This window comes from Pteronotus mesoamericanus, unplaced genomic scaffold (assembly GCF_021234165.1).
Source record: "Pteronotus mesoamericanus isolate MK-2021 breed Mesoamerican mustached bat unplaced genomic scaffold, CSHL_Meso_final contig_169, whole genome shotgun sequence".
NCBI lineage: Eukaryota > Metazoa > Chordata > Mammalia > Chiroptera > Mormoopidae > Pteronotus > Pteronotus mesoamericanus.
In genome coordinates, this window is record NW_026555068.1 from 14,895,579 (window position 1) to 14,918,494 (window position 22,916).

General features: G+C 42.6%; 1 protein-coding gene across 2 annotated transcripts in view; it reads left to right on the forward strand.

Annotated features, from left to right (window-relative positions):
• Nucleotides 1-10,063: 10,063 nt before the first annotated feature.
• TRMT9B (tRNA methyltransferase 9B (putative)) overlaps nt 10,064-22,916 on the forward strand; it is a 44,580-nt gene continuing 31,727 nt past the window's right edge. For both annotated transcript variants that reach the window (XM_054566091.1, XM_054566092.1), the window contains exons 1-2: nt 10,064-10,090; nt 10,850-10,998. The gene's annotated coding sequence lies outside the window, so the exon portion shown is untranslated. The remainder of the gene's footprint in view (nt 10,091-10,849; nt 10,999-22,916) is intronic.

Genomic DNA, 22,916 nt, shown 5'->3' on the forward strand with positions numbered 1-22,916 from the left:
AGAAAGAAAGAAAGAAAGAAAGAAAGAAAGAAAGAAAGAAAGAAAGAAAGAAAGAAAGAAAGAAAGAAAGAAAGAAAGAAAGAAAGTTAGTTGTAGGAAGCAAGGACCAGGACTGGAAGGGCATGCATCACTTCAGTCTTCATTCTGTTGCCCAGGAAGAACAAAGGCCCACAGACAGGGCCCCACTAAACTGCCTGGGTCTTGGCTGTTTGGTCTCCCAGTGGGCCAAGGAGGGAAACGGGCCCGGCTTCTGGATCACCTACCATTATTTCTGCCACAGAGACAAGATTATCTACAAACGCTTGTTTGTTTGAGAGAACTATTGTATAGCATTTAAGTATTTAGTATTTAACTGTTGATACACTGAACATAATCACCATCATCATGCATATTGCAAACAAATGTTTAACTATTTTGTAGATGATGTGCTAGACTCTAAAATGCAACAAATGATAGAATATACACAAGGGTCAATGATCAGGACTTACACATGCTGATAGACACAACACAATATAGCTATGGTCAGTGCCAAAATACAGAACAATGCCTTATATGGCTTTAGTTTATAATTCATATAACATTACTATGGCAATGAAGCAGATAGAATGTTCTTTGGATGTTCTTATGTAGTTATAAGGTAGGCTTATAGTGTTCACCAGACACAGAGAAAAATACACAGTATTGCCCTTTGGAAAGTCAGAGCTGAGAAAAAGAAGACCAAAGCCCTTGAATGGAGAGAAGCATTTGCTGTCTGAGGGAAGAGGCAATTCATACAGCTGTCATGGTGATTTATTCAGTAAGGCTTCTGAAGGAAGGTGCTTGATCTCCTGACAAGTAGTGATCTCCTGGCCATTAAAAATGTTGGCATTTGAGTCAGAACTAAATTATTTTAAGTCATAACCTCATCATTTATTGGCTGTGGGCAGGTTACTTAATCTCCCTTAAACTCAGTTTTTCCATTTTTTTTAAAAAAGGATAATAACAACCATAATAATAATAATGCTGTTTCATGCTCTCCTGAGAGTTACATGAGTTAATGCATCATTGTAGTGTGTCTAACACCTGGCACAAGATAAATATTTTTTAAATGACATATTATGATGATGTTAAAATATTAGTGTTCTTGGAGGTTAGTGAACAACATGATATGTTGCCTGAAAATACAATGTAAAGTAAAAATTAATATTATATGTCATCCTAATTTTGATTTTAAAAGTATTAAGTAGTTTGACACAGAGAAGAAGGAAATGGACCAAAATGTTAATGACGGTGTCTTTAAGAGGTACAAGTATGGAGTTTTTCCCTTTTTGCACAGTTTTGAATTTTCAGATATTTTTAGACCAAGCATTTGTTTCTTTCATATGTGCTCTCTAGCTCATAAATTCCTTATTTCTTTTGAATTTGTATGCACACATAATTGCCTATTAATGTGGTATGATTCTTCTATGCTATTTGCTCAAAAACACAAGAAGACCTCCTTGAGGCAACCCTTCAACTTACTCCTGTTAGAATTACTGGCCAGCAACATTGAAAATTAATCTGCTGAGCAACCAATAGTTTGTTTCTTTCTGCTATATTTTTTTTCTCTCTCAGTAAATAATAAAGAGCTAAAATATCTTTTCAAATCTTTGTCTTCTCCTTCTATCTCTAACATGCACCTGGATGCTGAATCAATACATGTTGGAATAATTCCAAATAATTTCTAATGACAGTTAGAGGTACGCAGCTCTAGAACTCCAAACAGTTCAAACTTTCTTTAAGCTGGAGCTAAATATACTCAATTTGTACATGTACTATAGTTTATGAACTTAGGTATAAATTGAATTTTTGAAAAAATGTTCATTTTTACTTTCACGTAAGATGCTTTCTCTTTTGCACAAACATTTTCAAGTTAACCCTTGAGTAAAGAAAATTCTTTTAACATGTATTCAGTTTGGATATAGGAAAATTGTGCCTGACAGTCTCTTAAACTGTTCTCTTCAGGTTATGCTGATTTCGTTTCCCCTCAGATAAAACTAAGTGCATGAGGGAAGGTTACCTACGTTACATTACACTTGCCTGTTTGTGGCTGGAATAGTAAGTGTAAAAAAGCTTTCACCCTGGAGAATGGAAGAGCCAGTGTCCAAAATGATGGTCGAGTTTCCTCCTGCAATAGTAGAAAATGCGGGGACCAGCCAAGGGCTTGCCTGCCTGCTGCCCCTTGGCAGTGACTTCCACCTCTGGGCATTTCACTTGCAATCTTTTCTTTAAGAAAATATTTTTTTCTGTTTTGTTATTCTTGTAGGATAATGGCTGTTTATTTTGCTTTTAGACAAAAAAAAAACAAAAAAAAAACACAAAAAAACAACTCTCTGAAACCAAAACACTCCTATCTGGCCTCTTGTGATGGTTTTGACTGCTCAGTTAGATTTTTTTAATGCTTTTAATTACCTTCCTCCTGATCATCTGTATTTGCATATTTTATTTCCTTTTCTTCTTTCATGTTGAATGAGCAAAAGAAAGTACACATTCCAGGTCAGCAGGTAAGAGCACAATCTCATGCCAAACCAAGGATGCTGTTGTCCCTAATCATCTGTGCCCAGGTTCATCGTGGTCTGTAGGGCATAGTCCTTGCCCTGGTCTCGTCCAAACTCCTCAGATAATCAGATGGAATCAATCTTTGCCACATTAGCTTACATCTGGGCTTGACTACTATATCCAAACATAACCAGCTTTGTCCTTGTAATACAGAAGATGAAACCATTTGGAGAAGGAAAGAGAAACAAGAGTTTCAAAGGTTGTGTTATGAAAACAGCAGCCTCATTCTTTGTCCAACGCCTGAAAAGACTGTGTGCTCTGCCCTTTCTCAGCGACCTTGGTCAACAGCACCTCAAAGGTCCGCAGCTCTGGAGGCCCGTGAGGGGCCTTCGAGGTGGGGCCTGCTCTGCGAGGCAGGGTGGCCTCTGTAAACACCAGGAGAAGTGAGGGGGTCTCTTCATCCTCCCATCCAGCGACAAAGTTAAAAACAAACAAACCTGTATATCTTGAAGGAGCTCTGCTTTCAGGCAGTTTCGACTATAGAAATCTTTTCCTTCTGATGAGTCTAAATATTCTTCCCTGTAACTTGCTTTCACTGGTCCAAGTCTGCCCTCTGGAGCCTCTCAGTATAAGCCTCCTTCCTTAACACATCACAGGTTCTTCCTAAATTCTTCACAGGAATTAAATAGGAGCTACTGCCAGCTGTTAACTTCACATCCAATCCTTTGAAATCCAACTTGGAAAATAGGAACCTCCTATGCAATCTTTAGGTCACAAATAAGTAAGACAAAGAAGACACAAATCCCTCCTTTGTTTTACAACTTCCTAGATCCAGGCAAAAATGCCTTTTCTTTTAAGAACTGTGAGGGATCCTAGTGATTATCGACCTCATATCCTTCACGTGTCAGGTAAGTAATCTAGGGCCCAGAGATCTTGTCTGAGATCAGGGTGAAAGCACTGGAGTTATTAGAACTCTGATAGTAGGACTGTTGTGGACTAGTATTTTCTGGCTTATACCCAGAAGATAAGGATTATATTCTGACAATTGAGAATACATAGTTTTCTAACAAAATTTTCTTACTGCGCAGTTTTCTGAAACTATTTTACAGCAAGTTAACTTCCACTAACATGTGTTAGTACCTAATCCTAAATACTATGTATTCTAATTTCTTTCAAAAGGTGTGCCCCAGAAAGTTCCAAAAGTATTATGAGGGAAAAAGAATAACAACCACTTCAAAATTCACCCTCCATTTTCCTCAGAATGTCAAATCTCTAGTAACTACACACACACTCACACGAAAGAGAGACAAGTGCACACATGTGTACTCATGCCACACTCACACATAGTGAATCTACTTCTTTGTTTTCCATGGAGCTGGCTTTTATGTAAACTCAAGGTTACCATTACCGGTAGGTAGATGCAATGAAGACACTTAGCCAAGGAGCAGACATTTGACTTTACCTAACAAACAGGATGTAAATACAAGTAATTTAGCCACAGTAGAAGATGGGGCACAAATGGTTAGGCCATTGACATAGCCATGAGAAGTTTTTTGGTAAATATATGCTCTGGTATATGTGGCTTCTATACTTAATAGAGCTGGACTTACTTCCATTCCACCCTTGAGAATTTAAAAATCCTACTTTAAAAAAAGGAACGAAAGGGCTTTCCCCAAGTTGATACTGCTTCTCACACAGTTGATTGGCGAGAGCAGGCATAGAACAATATCAATAAAGTCCATGAGGACAGAGTTGTGGCTACAAATAGGGACAGGCTTTGCTCCAAAACTACACATAGCCTCATTTAAAAGTATATAGAAGAGCTCTGGCTGGTACCGCACAGTGGGCTGAGCACCAGCCTGCAAACCAGAAGGTCACTGGTTTGATTCCCAGTCAGAGCACGTGCCTGGGCTGCGCTGGGGGTGTGAATGAAAGAGGCAACCAACGGAGGCTTCTCACACACACCAATGATTCTCTCTCTCTCTCTGGACCTTCCCTTCTCTCTAAAAAATAAAATAAATATATAGAAGAATATAAAAATGAAAAATCCATCACTCAGAGAAAATCACTACTAACATTTTGGCATATATGTCCTATATTTCCTCCCTCTATATATGTGAATATGCAATATTTATAAAATAATGATCAAAAAGCTTTTTCACATAGTGTATTGTTTTTCAGGTCATTAAATTGCTCTGTATTTTTTTACACCCTACATGTTGGCTTTTTTTATATGACACATTCTTTGTTATTAGAGTTTATTTTTTACTCTTTCTTTCCCTGCCATGACAAATATTCCATATTTCCCATTTCCTGCTCAACCCAAGCCAAAAGCAAACAACAAATATGAAAAAAAAAAATCAGACCTGAGATTCTTATCTGAGTGTGATTCATGAGAAAGAATCACGTAATAACACCGCATAAAAAGAGAGATAAAATAAACCAGGACACATGTGTCACTTCTTGACCCAGCAAAAAAAGCTGACTTCAAAAACTACAGGATCACAAGTAGAAAGCAATGAAAGAGCTACATGGCTGAAATCAAGAGAAAAGGATGCAAAGGCAATACCCAAATAGCTATAGATGGGCAGGAAGTAGGAAAATGACATAGAGGATAGTGCAGGGTGATACGGTTTCCTGTGAGACAAAAGAAACAATGTTCTTTTGTTTCTTCAGCAAACCTTGCAAACTATGAGGAAGAGGGATAGCGGGCTTGTGCTGATAAGAACAGCAAAGTACTAGTGTGTGTGTGAGAACGTTTGCCACAAAGTAGAGAATGTTCTTGATAATGCTACTGGGATAATAAGTTACCTGTTGTCATGCCAGCAAAGAAAACAGGATGCATTTGGACATAGGTGACCCATGGATTGCGGTCACAGAAACAAAGGCAACAGCGCAAAGTGTCAGGGTGTTGAGATCGGCGTTTGAGGGAACACACGCCCGTGTATTTTACTCAGTACCGCGCAATACAGGAAGTGCTGCGCACTTACATGTCAGAAGTAGATGCACATGTTCCTTCAACAAAAACTTATCAAACACCTCCATATGCCTGGCTCTGGGCTAAATTGAGGACCCAAAGATGACTCCTTCACCTGTGTCCCCTCTAGGAGAGAGAGGGGACATGTGATCTCTCATGATATTCTGTAACTTTCCCTCGAGATACTTGTTCCTGTTTTGGAATGACACATATTATGTATGACAGATGTGATTATTTGATTAACGACTGTCATCTCACTAAACCGTGAGTCATATGAGGGCAGGCATTTTATTCGTTTTGCCCACCATGGCTTCCCTAGCACAGTGCCTGGCCTAGGACACCTGTCCAAGGAATACTTGGCTGTGTAATTAAATGAACTAAGATGCTATCATGCTAAACTAGTTAAAAATTACTCAAGAGTATGGCATGACTTTGAAAGGATGAGAAACATGGATAAAAACACAACAATATTTTTCAAAGTCTTCATCACAGTAAGAATAGGTAAGCTGCCCAAACAGTTAAATAGCCAATACTTAGATCGGGGCTTTTTGTAGTTGATGACCAAAGTTGAAATGAATGGAAATAGTTACATAAGCATCGCGCAGCACATTTTGAGAGGAATAGTAATACATGCCAACTCATGAAATCAAATATATGCATTGAACTCTAAGTGCCAAGACCTGTGATAGGCAATGAGGACAAAATAAGTGAGATAATGGTCAAAAGCTCTAGGGAAATAACTTGCCTAAATTTTTGCATAAATCCCATAATTTAATAAACTACAGGTGTAAAGTTCAGGGCTGCCTAAGCTACGGGAACCCTGTGATTTTCCTTTAGCCCAGAGAGGTGGGCTGGGCCAGGCTGTGAGGGCGGCTGCACCCTGGCCTAGGCCTTTGTGGGATTTAGTAAGCCCTAAAGAGCTGGTAATTGGCCTCAAGCAGAAGGGACATGAAATAATTTGGTTTTAGTATTTATCGATCCTATTTCCTTCCATATTTCTAGTAAACAAATGGTTAAGGATCACAGCTGCTAAATTCTGGATATAATTTTCATAATGGTTCAGAGAGAAATATGTTATTTTTGTGGAAAAAGATTTTACTAATAAACATCAACTGGAAAATGTGATTTGACTTGTAAAAATTTGTTTCCAGGTAACATCTCTAAGAAAGTATCTCTTATGCTTTATTAAGAGGAAAGAAGACCCCAAAAGGATAGACAGGCTAGTTATAGCTCAACTCCCGGTTAGGGCAGTGTTACAAGAAATCAGTTTGTTATCCCGTGGTTGTGTTCATTCAGGTTATAAAGAAGCGAAAGGGATTATCTACACGGATACTACTTTGTTATGCAACTACAGGAGGAAGTAAGGAAGAGCAAGCAATAGTGCCTACAGCCATAAGCAATTCAGAAGGTACTGAAAGATCAACAAGGAAACACAGCAGCCCCAGGTCACATGGTAAGGTGAGCCCCTCAGTTGTCAAGGCATCCATAGCAACTACAGTATGACTAAGCTAAATCATGCACGTGGCTCACTTTAACTCTGTCTTTGCTTCTCCTGAGGCAGTGAACAGAGCGGTTAAGAACGCTGGCTCTGGAGCACTCCCTGCCTGGGTTCAGATCCAGACCTTGCCTATAAGACTCTTGGGAAAAAATCTGATTAGTACTTACCATCTCCATCCAATACTGCCCATGCCTATCCAGCAGTGTTCCTCCAGCTTCCGCCTTGCAGGGCCAATGGACAAACCAGACAGCTCCTTCCGGTGGTCAGGAATCCTTGGTTGAGTTAGTCACTTGACGGATTGTATGGCGCCCTGTGTGTCAGGGACCACGTCGTTGCCTTTCTCAGAAGGGAGCGGGACAAGTACCCAGAGAACCGTGGCCTGCAATCTGCTCCCCTAGAGCTGTGTACCGCACACAGAGAGTTAATGATGAGCTGAGTTGACAAAACAACACAATCATAATCATATATTACACGTTATTGCATAATTATATATAGCAATACAATATTATATATAAATATATGTAATAATAAAATAACTGACTTAACTAAGCAATATGAAATGAAGTGTAAGTTTACAAAGAAACAGGAGGACACTTGTTGAAACAGTTGCTAAAACACTTCATAATTAACTGCAAGAGAAAAACCTACTATTTCTATAGAGAATGCACTTATCATTAATCATCTTGTGTATGGCATCACTAGCATACTTGTTATTGTTTTGTTTCCTTTTTTGTTTTTAAAATACAAAACATCCTTTTAACAAGCTAAGTTAAGAAATGTCATAGAATTGGTTATGTCTACCTCAGAGTAAAAATTACTTAAACATTTTTTCAGGAAAATTGTCAAACATCATAAATAAGGAGATACGAGTGCAATAACCCCGAGTACCCACTTAGCCTTAGTAACTGCCAATGCTTGACAGTTGCATTTTATCTATGTCGTCCCCTCTTTTGTTGAGGGATGAAACTGAAATTCTCATGCACAAAAAGAACAAAAATTTTACAAGGTCCAGCTTCAAAGAGGAACTGCTATGCCTCCAAATGTATACATTTTCCTTACTGCACAATTTTCTTTCCATTCCCCCAGCCATTTACCCGCATTCTATTAGTGGCCATGGAAATGCCTCTCATGATGGCCCCAAAGAAAATAATCTCTTTATTTTTTTCCTGTCTCCAAACAAGAAAATGGTAACTGAAGTCCACAGACCTCTAAGGAGTCCACTAATCTGCCTTAGCCAGTCTGTGATATCTCAGAAAATGTATGCATATATTTCTACATTTGTTTCTTCACGCAGGAGAGTGCCAAAGCATCCCTCAGACTCTCACAGGGGCCTATTACCTGCAAAAGGTGAGGAACCTCTGCCTCTGCACATCCTGAAAGCATAGCAAACACATTTCCTCACTTCCATTCCTTAGCCAGTTCTTCATAGCACAATTTGATACCTGTCACCACCTCCAGAATGTCTTCCCTGACCACCTCACCTATAACTGATTTCTCTTATGTTTTCCTGCAGGATTTAAACCAAACCACTTTTGTATTTATCACATTCCGTCGAGATTTCATCCTCTCAATAAGTATGCATTAGGTACCTATGATGTATGTACCAGGCACTATACTATACTTATTTAGGTGGCTTTGTCTCCTACTGCACTGTCAGAAGAGGGCAGGGAACATCGCAGTATCCAGTGTGCATCCTGCATCCAAGGACGTACGGTAGCTTTAGCTCTGCTGAACGGAAAGAAAAATGAGCAGTGGCACTTGCGTGGGCTGGCCTTCAGCCTCAGAAGAACGTGTAAAACCAGGCAGGCGCATGATTGTTTGCTTTTCTTTTTAAGTGCAAAAAGGAGACACTTACAGAAAAAAGAAATGTTGATTGGATTACCCTGGGCATGGTGATAAAGATGCCTAAGCAGCCTTGGCTGGTGTGGCTCAGTGGATAGAGTGCTGGCCTGTGAAGCAAAGGATTGCTGGTTTGATTCCCAGCCAGGGCGCATGCCTGGGTTGACAGCCAGGTCCCCAGGAGGGTCCGTGTGAGAGGCAACCACACGTTGATGCTTCTCTCCCTCTCTTTCTCCTTCCCTTCCCAAATAAATAAATAAAATCTTTTTAAAAAATATTTTTTAAAAAGATGCCCAAAGATTCCCTCCCCTGCAATATACTGTGGCACTAGAAAACTATTCCAGAATCACAAACTATGTACACTGACCTCCACCTATTCTTAGTTCACCAGTCTATGTGAATAGTTATAGTTGGCCACACACACACATGCGCGCGTGCACACTCCTGGAAAAGCAACCCAACATGAAGTTCCCCCCATCCGCATGGAGTCAGGAGCATCAACCTCACACACAAAAGGCAACACAACAGTTTCTAACCGTGCTGATTTTTCAATATTGGGCACTAGAATCTTTAAAGTGCACAGGCGGGTGATGATTACCGGGTTGTTTAATAATAGAGGTTGAAGATTATCATGCTAAGGACCTGGCAGAAAGTAGTTAACCCCGCTCTTACAGAAGTAGTGCGGGTGTGTGTCTGTGCCCACTTTTAAGTAGAAACTTCTAAATTCCACCCCTCCTTCGGTTAGGTGTTACTTTGATGGGACTAGCTTTGCAAAACTCTTAACATATTAAACATCCTGTTTTAGTGAAAAGGCATGGAGAGTCTAAGCGGTGGCACCTTGGACTTAACCCCTTTGATGTTCAGTTGGCCAATATACCCAGTTGGGGATATTTCCCTTGAAGTAGGTGGTTGCAAGGATCAAATGAGAAAAGACGCACTAAAGCGTCACGTTGTTGTCACCCCAGGTACTGCGTTGCTGCGCTCCAGAGGGGCCAGGTGTGTTCGTCTCTGCGTCCTCTCCCACGTAGGACGGGCCACGCCAGAAAGGGACAGAGAAGAACAAGAGGAGGAGGCAGGAAGGTCACCCCCATCCCGCGGCAGAGCCTCACTTCCCGGGCACGTTTGGGCGGGGCGTTCCAACTGACTAAGCAGGGAGACGACAATCCTCGGGCTCCGCTCCACGCCCGCTGCCCCTCCGAGGCTGTCCGCGGGCCTCGGTCTACCCGGACTACCCGAGCGCTAGCGCCATCTCCGGAGAGGTGAGGATGGGTCGGGGAGGCTGGGATGGAGATGGGGGCGGAGAAAGGCGCTCCCGGGGCTGCGGCGGTCGCTTAGCTGCTGTCGCCGCTGTCCCCCGAAGGCCCCCGAGTCCCAGGAGCCTCGCTTCCCGCGCTGGGCGCGCCCGGAGGAGGGCGGGGCGCAGCAAGGATCTGGCCGCGGCGGAAGGAGGAGCTTGCGGAGGGGCCAAGATCCACCGACCCCTCCCCCCACCCCCAGCTCCCCGCACTGATCCGCGGCCCGGGAGGCCTCCCTCCAGGGGCCTGGCTGTAACTTCTCTTTGGAACCCCCACGCGCGCCTGGGCGCAAGCGCGCTCCCACTCGGGCACCAGCGCCCCGGGTGTCCAGATACCTCGGGCGCCCTCCGTCTGTTTTTTCCGATTGCTTTCATTCTCACACTCTCAAATAGGTCAAGGGGTGGAAGTTACACCTGGTACAGCCTCCGGCTGTGATGCAAAAGCAGCTTTTTCGCCCGGCTCCGGGAAAGCATTGCAACTATTCAGTTGGGTGGAGCTTCCCGCCCCCAAACCGAGCAGAAAGCTCCGCGATCGTGACTCTAACAATGGTCTGCAGGGGGGAACGGCGGGAAGCCTGTCCAGCCTAGTTCAGCCAGCACTGCGCCTCCCCTCCCTCCGGGGACAGGGAGGAGGGGGCGCGACAGGTCGCCCCGAGCGCGCGCGCGCGCGCCCGCGATTGAAGTCTGCCCGCCTGGGTGAGTTCCTGTGCTTTTCTCATTCCAGTCGCAGAGGGTGACCTGTTTACCTTGGACACTTGGACGTGAGCAAAACAGGCGAGCCTGCCATGCAGATAGGACTGCGGAATGTGCTTCAGTTATACACAGCATAAATCAGAGCTCCTAGCTGCAGGGGACACGCTTAGTGTCTTAAAGGTGAAAATGAATTTGTGTTTTCGTGGAGTGCATGTATATCTTTCCCTGTAGAAGCTACCACTTGGGAATTGATTTTTAACTAGCAGCAGGCGGGGAACTAAGATAACTTTAAATCAGAAAGTTTGTCAGAATATTCAAAGCGGATGACAAAAATGCAGTTTAAGAAGGTATATCAAAGTGGGATGGTAGGATTTGTATGTTTGCTCTATGTACGTTTTTTAGTATTACCTCGGCTCTTTGGGATAAATGTTATAAGTATACAATGCTTTGTATAGAAAGAGGGTAAGGCTATAAACATCCACAAGAGCCAGAATGTATTTATGTCCTTTTGAGGTTAAGGTTATTCGCAATGTCACAGGTAATGATTGGCATTTAACCTCGTCTTTCAGCTGTTAAAAGTACTGTTTATTCATGTGACTCGTGAACCTGTGGAATCCTTGGATGACGTTACTGGCTAATAAATGCATAACTTGTTTTGAAGTTTAGGGAAATGAGAACTGAGAACTGTAGGTTTTTCTGTTGTTGATGCCTAACAGTGGACCGGACTGTCCTGTTGGCAGGGGAGGCTTTAGAGTGGCTCAGAGGGAGCACGGTGCAGAGGGAGCACCATGCAGAGGAGGCGCTGCCCCGCCTTGCCTTCTACAAGAGTTGGCGGGCTGGGAAGGGTCTCCCCACTGAGGAGAGTGCTCCAGAGAGCTGCTGCTTTATGAATGCATTTGACCAAACTTGAGGAAGGCGCCCTTGATAAACCCATTCTCTTGATTCAAAAGAAACCCTGTTTCTGGAAAGAGTCAATTTCTATCATGGCGTTCTTTGGAAATAATTTGTGCGTGCCTGTGTGTGTGTGTGTGTGTTAATTTAGCGAAAGCGCCAAGGTAGTTCAAGGGTTTTAATGCAGTTTTACTTGTTGGAGGGATGTAAAACTGAAAATGTTGCCTGCGTGGTTGACTCTGCCTTGAAATGAAGAGGCGGAGGGTCTATCCCAATCAACCTGACACCGGGTTATGTGTACTTCTACAGCCGTATTTTATAGTGGTTAAGAGGGCTGTAAAGAAGGTATTAAATTTTAGAGTATTTCTGATAAGTGAATATGTGAATACTTACATGCATTTCACTCGTAAAGAATTCACATGCACCTTTAGAAAGCTGGTTTCCAAAATCGGAAACATTCCGTCAAGGGCTCTATCGCTGCTTTGAAGAGAAAAAACTGCAACTAAGTCCTTGTGTTTCCTGCATGTTGATGTTCTGATCTGTGTTTTAAATACGAATTGAGTGAAGCTCTCACTGTAATTTAGCCCTTGGTGTTGCTCGTTGAGATGAGGCTGTCAGAACTTGTCTATGCCATCTTGTGTTTTCACTCGTAGATGAATTCAGAAGTGTTCAGAGAGCAGTGCATGAAAGTATTAAGACACAGGGCATTTGTTTACGGACAGACTGAAGGAACTAAAAAGCAAGCCTGATGCTAGCATAGTTCAGTCCCTGGCAGGGCTGAAACTATAGAGGCGCTAAATGACCAGTTGGGCATCCTTCCGCTTCTGCGGTTTTCTCTTCTCTCAATGTCATTCAGGCGTATATAGCACAGACCTCAGGCTAAGAGGTCTCCAAAAGGAGTTGACTGCATTCGCTTTGGGTGCTTACCTCCCTCCTAAGAGAAAGGCCTAACCACTAAAGAGAAGGAATTTAGAGTTTGCACTCAGTGACCTGGAGGGAAGCGCAGCTCTGAGCCATCTCCTCCTCTGTGCAGTGGGGAAAAGGATGCTTCCTAAGACGCATGGTTGTGATGAGCCGATGGAAGAGTTGGAGTGAAATGCTGAGTAGGCTGTCTGTGGGCCCATTGCGAGCCGCCTTGTAAGAAGGAGAAGCCTGTGGCCTTCAGTGTCATTTCCTGGGGGCTGCGGAAGGGCTACTGCGTAATTGAGGGTGAACAAGCCATGGCCCTGTCTTGGCACAGCTCTGCTCCTCCAGTACACAGCACGGTGACACTGGACGCTTGGCCGTCAGCGTCCTTTGGGAGATGGAGGCGCCCGCTGTCAAACTCGCATCTCCTCCACCTCAGACAGGCCTTTGCCTACCAGGGCGACAGAAGCTAGCTGTGGCGGTTTTGGAGATAAGGAGGTGATACTAGGGAGAGGGAGGTGATGACCCACTGAAATTCTAAAATTGTGTTTAAACATTTAATTTCTGTTAATGCCCTGCAAAGGATGGCCTTCATAACATGCTAATAATCTCTCGCTTTCCCCGTGGACAGTGAGAAAAGCTAGAGAGCATCTGTCATTTTCTAGAAACGGAGTGTTGGCACTTGGGGGATGAAGCAGCAGCCACCTTCGTTCAGGTTTTCAGTTCGGCTCAGCATTCCCGAGGCACCTACGGCCCGCGCTGAGCATTCAGGGTGCACTAGCAAGACAGACAGACCTGCCCCTCATGGACTGCAGGTCTGCTGGCGATACATACAGGTAAAGCTGCAACTATTGCTGTGCTATGCACTAGGCAGGAGGGAGCGAGGTCAGGAATGCTTGCTTCAGGAAGTGACATTGGGTTGGGAAGGAAGGTCCTGGGAAGGAAGAGCATTTAAGGCCCAGTAAACAGTGCCTGGGGAGACCGACTGTGTGTATGTGTGTTGGGGTGGGGGATGGGGGTCGCGTCCCGCTGGTGGGGAGGACTATGGAGAGAACCGTGTCATTGAAGAAGGAGACAGTGAGGCAGGAGCAGTAGGCCTGGGCTGTGACACACATATTTTCTTTTTCTTTTTTATGTTTAGAATTACAGTCTCAGTAGAACTCTTAATTCCTTTGTGTAAACATCTTACCTTAGGCTTTTTTTCAGACTATTCTATTGACTGTAAAAAAAGATACTTACAGTCATTTTTTTTTAGCTGACCAGAACCTAAACCAGTAGTTACCATAATTGACTGTCAGCTCTTTGCTTTATTAGTTGTCTGACTTTAAAACTGTGTATGAATAGCTATCTCTGTAGGGTAGCTGGAAATACACGAAGTACACACATTTATCCATTTGACTCTGTGTGTCTAGTCAGGAGCCGCAGGGTCTGATTCACTTCCGGAGTCTGCCGTTGAGAGCCCCTGAGCCCGGCTCTGGGACGCTGCGACCCAGGGCCTGCAGGGCGGCATCAGGAAGCACCGCTCACCCCTGGTGGGTTGCCATCGGGGAACATCCGGGCAAGGTCATGTGAGGAGTTGTTTTCTGAACCTGTTCACTTTGTGCATGGTTTTATTCATTTGATTATTCTGTGTTCCCTTCTCACTTCCCTTCTTTTTCTTCCTTCTCTCCCTTCTTTGCATTTCTTTCTTCAGTGGTTTTTTTCTCTCTCTCCAGATGTCCTGATGATTACTTCTCAGCGTTTATAATTATGCTTTGGCCTCAACCCCAGGCCCGAAAGACTGTTGGCCTTGATTTGCATAGTTTTGGATAGTTCAGCATGTGACCTTCTTTCTGTTCCTTAAGGTGTAATCATGTGTGACAGATAGGCACAACCTTGTCCCTTCCGCGGTTCTCCCCAAGCATTGCCTGCTGTCTTGTGCATTGAATGCTCTCTTCCCTCCCCTTTCTTTCTTGTGTCAGTCAGGTTGCTGATAACAGAAACTGTTCTAGCTAGTTTATACAGAAAGTGGTTTAATATGGGAATCAGGTATCCACAAGAAGGTTGGAAGGGAAGGTTGCAACTTAAAAGAGAGGAGAACATCCAGGCTGAGCTCAAAGGATGACTCCCAGACAGGACTGCTGAACTGGCCCCCAGGGAAGCTGCCATCATTGCCACCTTCTGGAGGCTGGGAATCATAGCCACCACCAGAGCAGCTGACATCAAGAGCAGTGTTTGAGCTGGGTTCCAGTGATTAGAGAAACTGTGCAAAGTGCTGCTCCACTCGGGAAGCCAGTGACTGTACACTGCTACCAATAACAAAAACAAACCAGCAAACCTCTTCCTTAGATACCTGCCACCTTGCTTTTCATCTAGCTTATTTCACTGGTGGGACCTAATCTGTGCCTAGAACCCTAGCTGCAAGGGAGTCTGGGAAGTGTAGTTTATAACCTTCTTGCCTCAGAGATAGAGAAATACACAGTCGAAGGAAACTGGGATGAATGCTGAATGATAGTCATGTCTAACACTTAGAGATTTAGCTAGAATGTTTCATTCAAAGCAGGTAGACGGCATATTGTAAGAATGAAAAAAGGAATCTAGTTGCTAACCAATTTCCATATCAAACAGATGGATGGTGTAGTCATTACAGTTGAAATTGCTGGAAAACATCATGCAAATAAATAACTACAAATTAGCAACTGCTTCTCTCTGTATGTGGTTCTATTTAAATGTGAAATAATATTCTGTTGGTTTAGTAATCAAAGTAAAATATCAGGAAAATTATTTTTACAAGCGTTCTCCCCACCAAAGTCCCAATAGCTTACCCATTAAATGAATAGCCATGCAAAGAACATAGTGCCCAGAGCAATAATAACCCCTGGCAGGTTTGATCTTTTATTAGATGAAGTATCTGTGTTTTACCAAGTGCTTTTTGCTCTGTAACTTTAATGGTGCTCTTTAAAAGGGTTACAAAGACAGAAATGACCTGCTAATTGGAGATTAAAATAAGCTTATGCTTAAATTCACTAATCACTTATTTCATGCCCTGGTGCTTGTCGCAATCCTTTTTTTCAAACTATTAAAATAGATTGATTGGATCTGTACTATTGCTAAGTAATCAATTATCATTTATTTGCATTCAGAAATTACATTAACATGTCTAGGAAGTAATCTCGATTATTGAATGAATTCATTTTATATTTGCATCTGATACTTGGAGCTACAAAACGAGAGAAGAGTAGATGAAACAAATTAAGTTACTTAGTGAATTTGTCAGTCTGTTATATATGTGTTTTTAAATTGATTTTTACATTTCAAAAGGGAAGACTCCATTCAAATATCTTCTCTGGTAGATGATGAAAACATTTAAATGCAGAATTACAGGTATTGTCTGGGAGAAACCACTATAATATGAATATGTTCATTTGAATCCATTAGTGACACCAAGAGTTTAGCCACTCTACCCCAAGCTGTCAAAAATAAACACATCAAAATAACAACAGCTTCAAGACAAAACCACTGTTTTCTATCTCAAGTCCCTATCAGGATGTTGTTCCTAAACCCATTTATGGTGTGTTCTCAGGAGGGTCCTGTTTGAATCTAACATTGTATTTTTATTTGATTAATTGTTAAGGAAAATAAGTAATGTTAATCTTCTTATGTTATGGTAACGTATTAATTAACTCTCTAATTTCAGCATTTTCCCCTCACCTCCCACCCAGTTTTTCTCTTTCATTCATATGTAAGCAAGCATTCAGGAGAAAAAGCTGGATGTTCCTCCCTCTGAATTATACGGGTATTGAATTCTTGTCTTTAGCTATATGGAGTTTAGTTGAAGATTAAGTTATAGGACACAACTCCTTTTATGGATGGAAAATCTGCAGTCACTCTCTGGTTAAATCAGTGACGTGCCAAATTTGAGTGGGTAGAGAGACTGTGGGATTTTTTGTATATTTTTTAAAGAAAAAATTGAGGAGAACCAAGCAAGACTAGTATTTGAACATCATTGAGTGATTTGTTTGTTCACTGACTCAAGGAGTAGAGTCTGTTTTTTACTGGAGTTGGTGCAAGTCGTCCGGCTCTGCCCTCCGGGGACTGGCAGGCTGGGGGAGGTAGCAGTAAGGGGCATGGTGCTATTGGACTTTCAGCGCAAGTGTGGAGAACAGCGGCCTTTTCAAAGAGAAAGTGGTGTGTTCTGTCACGGTGAGGTCAAAGCTGGGATTAATGGACACATAAGCATATTCCCGATGTCAAAGAATATCTGCTGATATTTTCAACAACAACAAAAAGGCAGCCAAGAGAGGGAAAAACAGGCTGTCTAGGAAGGACTATGTCTTTTATCTGTTCCCTTTTACCCAGAGAAAAAGTTACTCCTGAGCTTGTCAAAAGTTAGAGGGTCTTAGCGTTTAAAGAAATAATGACTTTGTAAGAAAAGAGGACTGCTTTTGGTACATTAGTCAATGTTCAGAAAGTAATCAGTAATCTTTAAAAAATGTGTAGGGTGCCAGCAGCAAGGGGAGACTTCAGTCCTATTCAGGGACTTCATTCTGGTGACCACAGGAAGTTCAACTCAGTTCCAAGGATGGGCTTGGAAGCAGCTGTTCCCTGAGAGCGTCTAGACGACAGCTCAGCCCGGACGAGAATCTCGGTTTCAGGCCTGCTGTGCCCTGAGCAGGAAGCCCAGCATGTCAGGCCAAACTTCTGACCTGCAGAAGTATGAGCAAATAAACTAAAAAATAATAATGGTAGCTAAAAAACACCAGAGCCCATAACATTCTGCAGGATGTCGAGTTTATAATTAGAATAATTTGAGAAAATGCAGGAACCCTATGAATAATAAGACATTTGCAAATGCCGATGGCAATGCACTGATTTATGCAGTTATGAAACACATCTGGGATGGCCGTGTGACTTACTGTTTAATCTGTGACCCTTTTGAGAGTGAAAGGGGCAATGTTATCGATTGTGCTGGGGAAAGAAGAATGAAGGAGGGCTAACCCCCGCAAACCAAACACACGCTCGCCTAGGGTCAGGGTGCCTGGTGTGTAGCTTTATTGCACTAATGGCAATGTTGACTTTTTGAATTGTGGTAACACATACATTGACATAAAAACGTACTATGTTCACCATTTTTAAGTGTACAGTGCTGTGGCATTGAGTGCATTCACATTGCTGTACACACATCACAATCATTCATCTCCAGAAGTTTCATCATCTTGCAAAACTGAAGTTGTTCCCATTAAATAACAACTCCCCTTCCACCTCTCCTCCCAGCTCCTGGCAACCTCCATTCTACTTCTTGTCTCTCTGAATTTGACTAGTCCAGCTACCTTGTATGAATGGAGTCTTCAGCATTTGTCCTTTTGTGCCTGGCTTATTTCACTTAGTGTCATGGCCTCCAGGTCTGTCCACATTGTAGCATGTATCAGAATTCCTTTTCTTTTTGCGACTGCATGTTATTTCACTGCATGCCTATACCATATTTTGTTTATTCATTCATTTGTAGATGGACACTTGAGTGGCTTCCATTTAACAATTGTGAATAGTGCTGCTATGAACATGGGTGTATAAATCTCTCTGTGATTCTGATTTTTAAATGAAGAAATTAAAAATAGAGGGGGAAAAGCATTCTTTCTCTCTACAGAATATGCTGTCAGACAGGAGCCAGCTATGGCTCTGCACAATTCATCAGAAAAAAACAGCTGTTGCAGATACTCTCAACTGCCTGCTGGGGGAAAAAAAAATCACCCAAGGTCTCAAATTCCATCCCCACACAAGAAAGAAAGCTAGTTTTTCTCTCACAAGTACCCTTATGCATTAACCCCAAGTGCTTCTGAGTGAAAGGCGCTGGCATTTAGAATCAGAGTCGGCATCAAGTGAGTGGCTGAAGCCACACAGAAAACTAGGAAATCAACAGCATGAGGTGGAACAACAGAATGCTCCATGTGACCACAGACATCCTTGTATCACAGGGACCATGAACTTCCTGGAAACAGGCAACAGAAACAGCAACCGCCTGCTGATTTGGAAGCTGGGATGAAAGGAGACAGGCTACAGTGGAATGTGGACCTTCCTGAGACAAAGAAAAATTCTCCCTTTGGTTGTGGCAGTAGATGTTAGATTGTCAATGTCAAGAACATTAATGCATCTGAGTCCAATTTAGATAATTGCTTTATGGAAATAGGAGCATCAAAATACAGCCCTTTGTCTGAAATTTTAAGTAATTCTATTTCCACTGGGGATTTTTAGTCCTGGAAAGTAATGTTGATATGTCTGAAAAAAATAAGGAGTTGCCACATTTACCAAATGGGCATTGCTGTCTCTCTCTCTCTGTTAGTCTCTAAGGCAGAAGCCAGCCCTTGGTGGAGTCAACAGAGGAAACTCATTTGTTTCTAACAGCAGCCTTGAAGGAAATTGATAAACTTTTGGTCATGAGTAGTAACCAAGCTTCAGAAAATACATCTTTATCTGCCGATCAGAAGTGATCGCTGCGGGCCAAATACATATGAAGGGGCTTTGAGGAAAAAGGGACCCAAAGTGAATATCTTCTGGCTGCCCAGACTGAACAATGTTCACAAGCCAGCTCTCACCAGACTGCACCTATATTGGCGAGGACTCGAAGTCCAACAGGGAGGTCCACATGAACACTCGCACGTGGCTGTTTTAGCAGCCTTATTCATACTTACCCCAAATTGGAAATGCCTCCCATGTTCCTCAGTAGGTGAATGGATAGTAGGTATTTCCATACAATTACAGAGTGATGAAAACATCTATCAAGCCACAAAGAGATGTGGAGGAACCTTAATGAATATTGTAAAGTGAAAGAAACCAGTGTGAAAAGTTTAAACAATATGATTCCAATGATATGACATTCGGTAAAATGTAAAACCGTCGAGACAGTAAAAAAAAAAAAAAATCAGTGGTTACCAGGGTTTTTTTTAGGGGGCGTGCAGTAGGATGAGTAAGTAGAGCACAGGGGATTTTGAGGGCAGTGAAAATTTTGTGATACTGAAATTGTAGGTTCGTGACATTATGCATCTGGCAAAATGTATAGAGCTTCACAATACAAAGAGTGAACCCTCATATAAACCAAAGGCATTTGTTACTATTAATGTATTAATGTATCAGTATCGGTTCATCAATTGTAACCAACATTCCACAGTAATGCAAGATGTTAATTAAAAATTGCTCAAAATATATATATTTAAATCAACAGGCACTTTATTTGGTGCTAGAGGAGAAGATGTAGAACATGCTAGGAGGCCTAGGAAACAGCATGTCAAGTGGCAGGGAACAGAGTACCAAGTCAAGGAAATTAATTATTGAGAGCAACACTGTCATTCTAATCCACTGAAACATACAACCCACTACTCTGCCCCTTACATGCGGAAATTTTCGCAAGCTCTTAGCAGATGAGGAAGATGTACTCAATCAGACTTCTGAGCAAACCACCTCCTTGCCACCCAGTTTCACGCCGGTTAAGGATGCAGGCCACAGAACCCACTGACAGAGAGGCCTGAAACCGGACAAAATGCCAGTCCTGAAGCTGCAAGGCTGTCATCAAGGCCTCCGACCTTCTGCCATTAATTCTTCCTACTGTAGACGTTGACCGGATTCTCCATGCGGGAAGCTGTGGAAACTTTGCATTGAGTTGGCAGAAATGACGACCTCAATCTTCTTGTTTTGCTGGCATTGACTGTTGTAGTTCATGACCATGGACGAGTGGGCTACACCCTAGGCCATCACCGTAAAAAAGCTCTGCAAAACACATGCGCACTCATACGTATGTAGCGTGTATAGAAACCTGCAAGCAGGATGTTGACTCCGGTGTTTTTAAAGATATTTAACCAAAGTAATTTATGATCTTTTGTCCGATCATTTGTCTATTCTACTTGTTAAAATTTGGGTCTTGGAAATGTATTGGCAGTATGTGCACATGGAAGCTTTTTATTCCCATTGAGATGATATATTCCGGCATAAGACTGATGGTTTTATGTACAGGAAACCACTTTAGAATGATAGTGAGCCTTTAAAAAGCAGGAGCTACTGGAAATGTTACCACTTGGGCAGCTAAAAGCAGGTCAACTTAACACTCCGGCTGTCCGTGCTGGAGGCAAGGTATGCCCTGTGGACTCAATTTGAGGTTATAAAACCTTCTAACCACTTAGTTTGGTGTTCTGAGTTATTCCCAGTATGCTGTGTAATCATTCAAACAAAATTGAAGGCCAATTGAGTAATTTTTGAAATGGATAAAAATTACGTATTTTCATATGGAAATTTTTTATTACAGGTAAATAATCACTAAAGTATTTATATTTTCTTTTATTACTTTGTGCAACAACGACTTTAGGTGAAGCTGTGACTGACTCCTGTGTTACTGGATCTGTTCATTTCAGCTGTGTTGTGACACGGTGGACCTTTGGACTTGCAGAATTAGTATGCATGGAGTCTAGTCCTTAGACCTTAAGAAGCTAATAGTACAGTTTTCTTTCCTTTACTTGTTGGGCCTCAAGTATTTATAAATGAAACCAATGGCATTGGTTTTCACCATTATGACATAGAGCTTAAACGTCATTCCACACACAGCTGCTCTTTGCCTTGGTCCCACCTCTCAGCATTATGCCCTTTCCTGTTGGCCTTGGACCCTGAACCACCTTTCATGCCTTCCTCCCGTCATTGGCCCTTCACTTGAGAGGCACGTGAGCTATTTGAGGCTTCTTGCTTGCTGGGTGACCAGTGGCTTCAGAAAAGGTAGATTCTTGTCTATGTGCTTATGGTCAGTCCCAGAGGTGCCAGCAAAATGACTATCCTGTGGAATTCAATCACAGTTTTTCTCAAGGGTGTCACTGCTGTAAAACTTGGTGCTGGAAGCATGTGGCAGGAAACCCTGAGAGACTCATGACATAGAGTGGGGTTGTATAGCACTTATACAGAGAGGAGAGGAGGAGGAGGAGGAGGAGGTAAGCAAGTCTTACGGACCCCTCTTGAAAAAGAAAGAAAAAAAAGTCTAAGGCGTGAGGGCAGAAGCAGGGTCTCGGGGTGGCTTGTATCTGTGAGTGGTTTTCTGGTTCTGTTTAAGGAAAGGGAACTGCATCTCTGCTGAGGGGCGGACACCATGCGGAGAGAGACTAAGGATGAGATGAGAGAGGACAGGATGGACAGGTTAATGCTCCAGGAAAGAGCTCCACAGAGGAGAGATGCTAGGCTTTGAAGGGACTCTGATGATTCTGAAACAAAAAGGATGTATCAGCTTAAGGGTAGAAGGAGGGAAACTGAAGAAATTCCTATTTCTGAGCAAAATAGGAGGAGAGGTAGCCTGTTAAGGCATGGTTTGTCAATATGTATGTAAATAGCTCAGGCTTCCTTGGGAAATGGAGTTAAATGCACAGTGTAAACAGTAAAAGGTTAAGCTTTAGTTTTCTATCCATTTGCCCATTTTTGACTATTTTTTCATGTGTGATGCTGTGCAACTACTCATTTTCTAACAATTTAGGAGGCCATCCAGCCAAGATGATTGAAGCAGCCTATTTGACCTTGCTAAGATAAAAGCTGCTTTAAAAAACTCATCATTATTGTCATAGTAATTACTTTGTTATTTAGGCATTATTTCTCAAAACTATTGTCTTCATTTTTTTAACATTTCATCATTGGAATTGGGGTCCGCCACATAGTCAATGGCAGATCACTAACTTTCTTGGTAAATAGCTGTGCTTACTACAAGACCGATGGAGTCTTAGTTCACATGGCCTGCCACAACCGAAGGCCTCAGGCTGGGTGGCTGAAACACTGGAAATTTGTGTCCCTGCAGTTCTGGAGGCTGTGAGTCCCAGGTGAGGTGCCAGCCAGGCTGGTTTCCGGTAGGAGCCCTCTTCCTAGAGGCCACCTTCTCTCTGTGTCCTTGCATGACCTTCCCTCTGCGGGCACATGGAGAGAGGTCCCTGGGGTCTCTTCTTAAAAGGACACTGAACTTCTTGGATCAGGGCCCCACCCTTATGACCTCACTTAATTTTACCTTCACATAGGTCCTATCTCCAAACACAGTCACACTAGAGATTAGAGCTTCAACACAGGGATTTTGAGGGAGACATAGACCTTCAGCTCATGAAGTTGGCACCCTAGATTCCATTAAGTATTGTATTCTTAACAATTTTAACCTTTTTTTTAAAAAAAGATTTTATTTATTTATTTTTAAATAAGAGGGCAAAGGAGGGAGAAAGAGAGGGAGAGAAACATCACTGTGTGGTTGTCTTTCACATGCCCCTAACTGGGGACCTGACCCGCAACCCAGGTTTGTGCCCTGACTATGAATTGAACCAGTGACC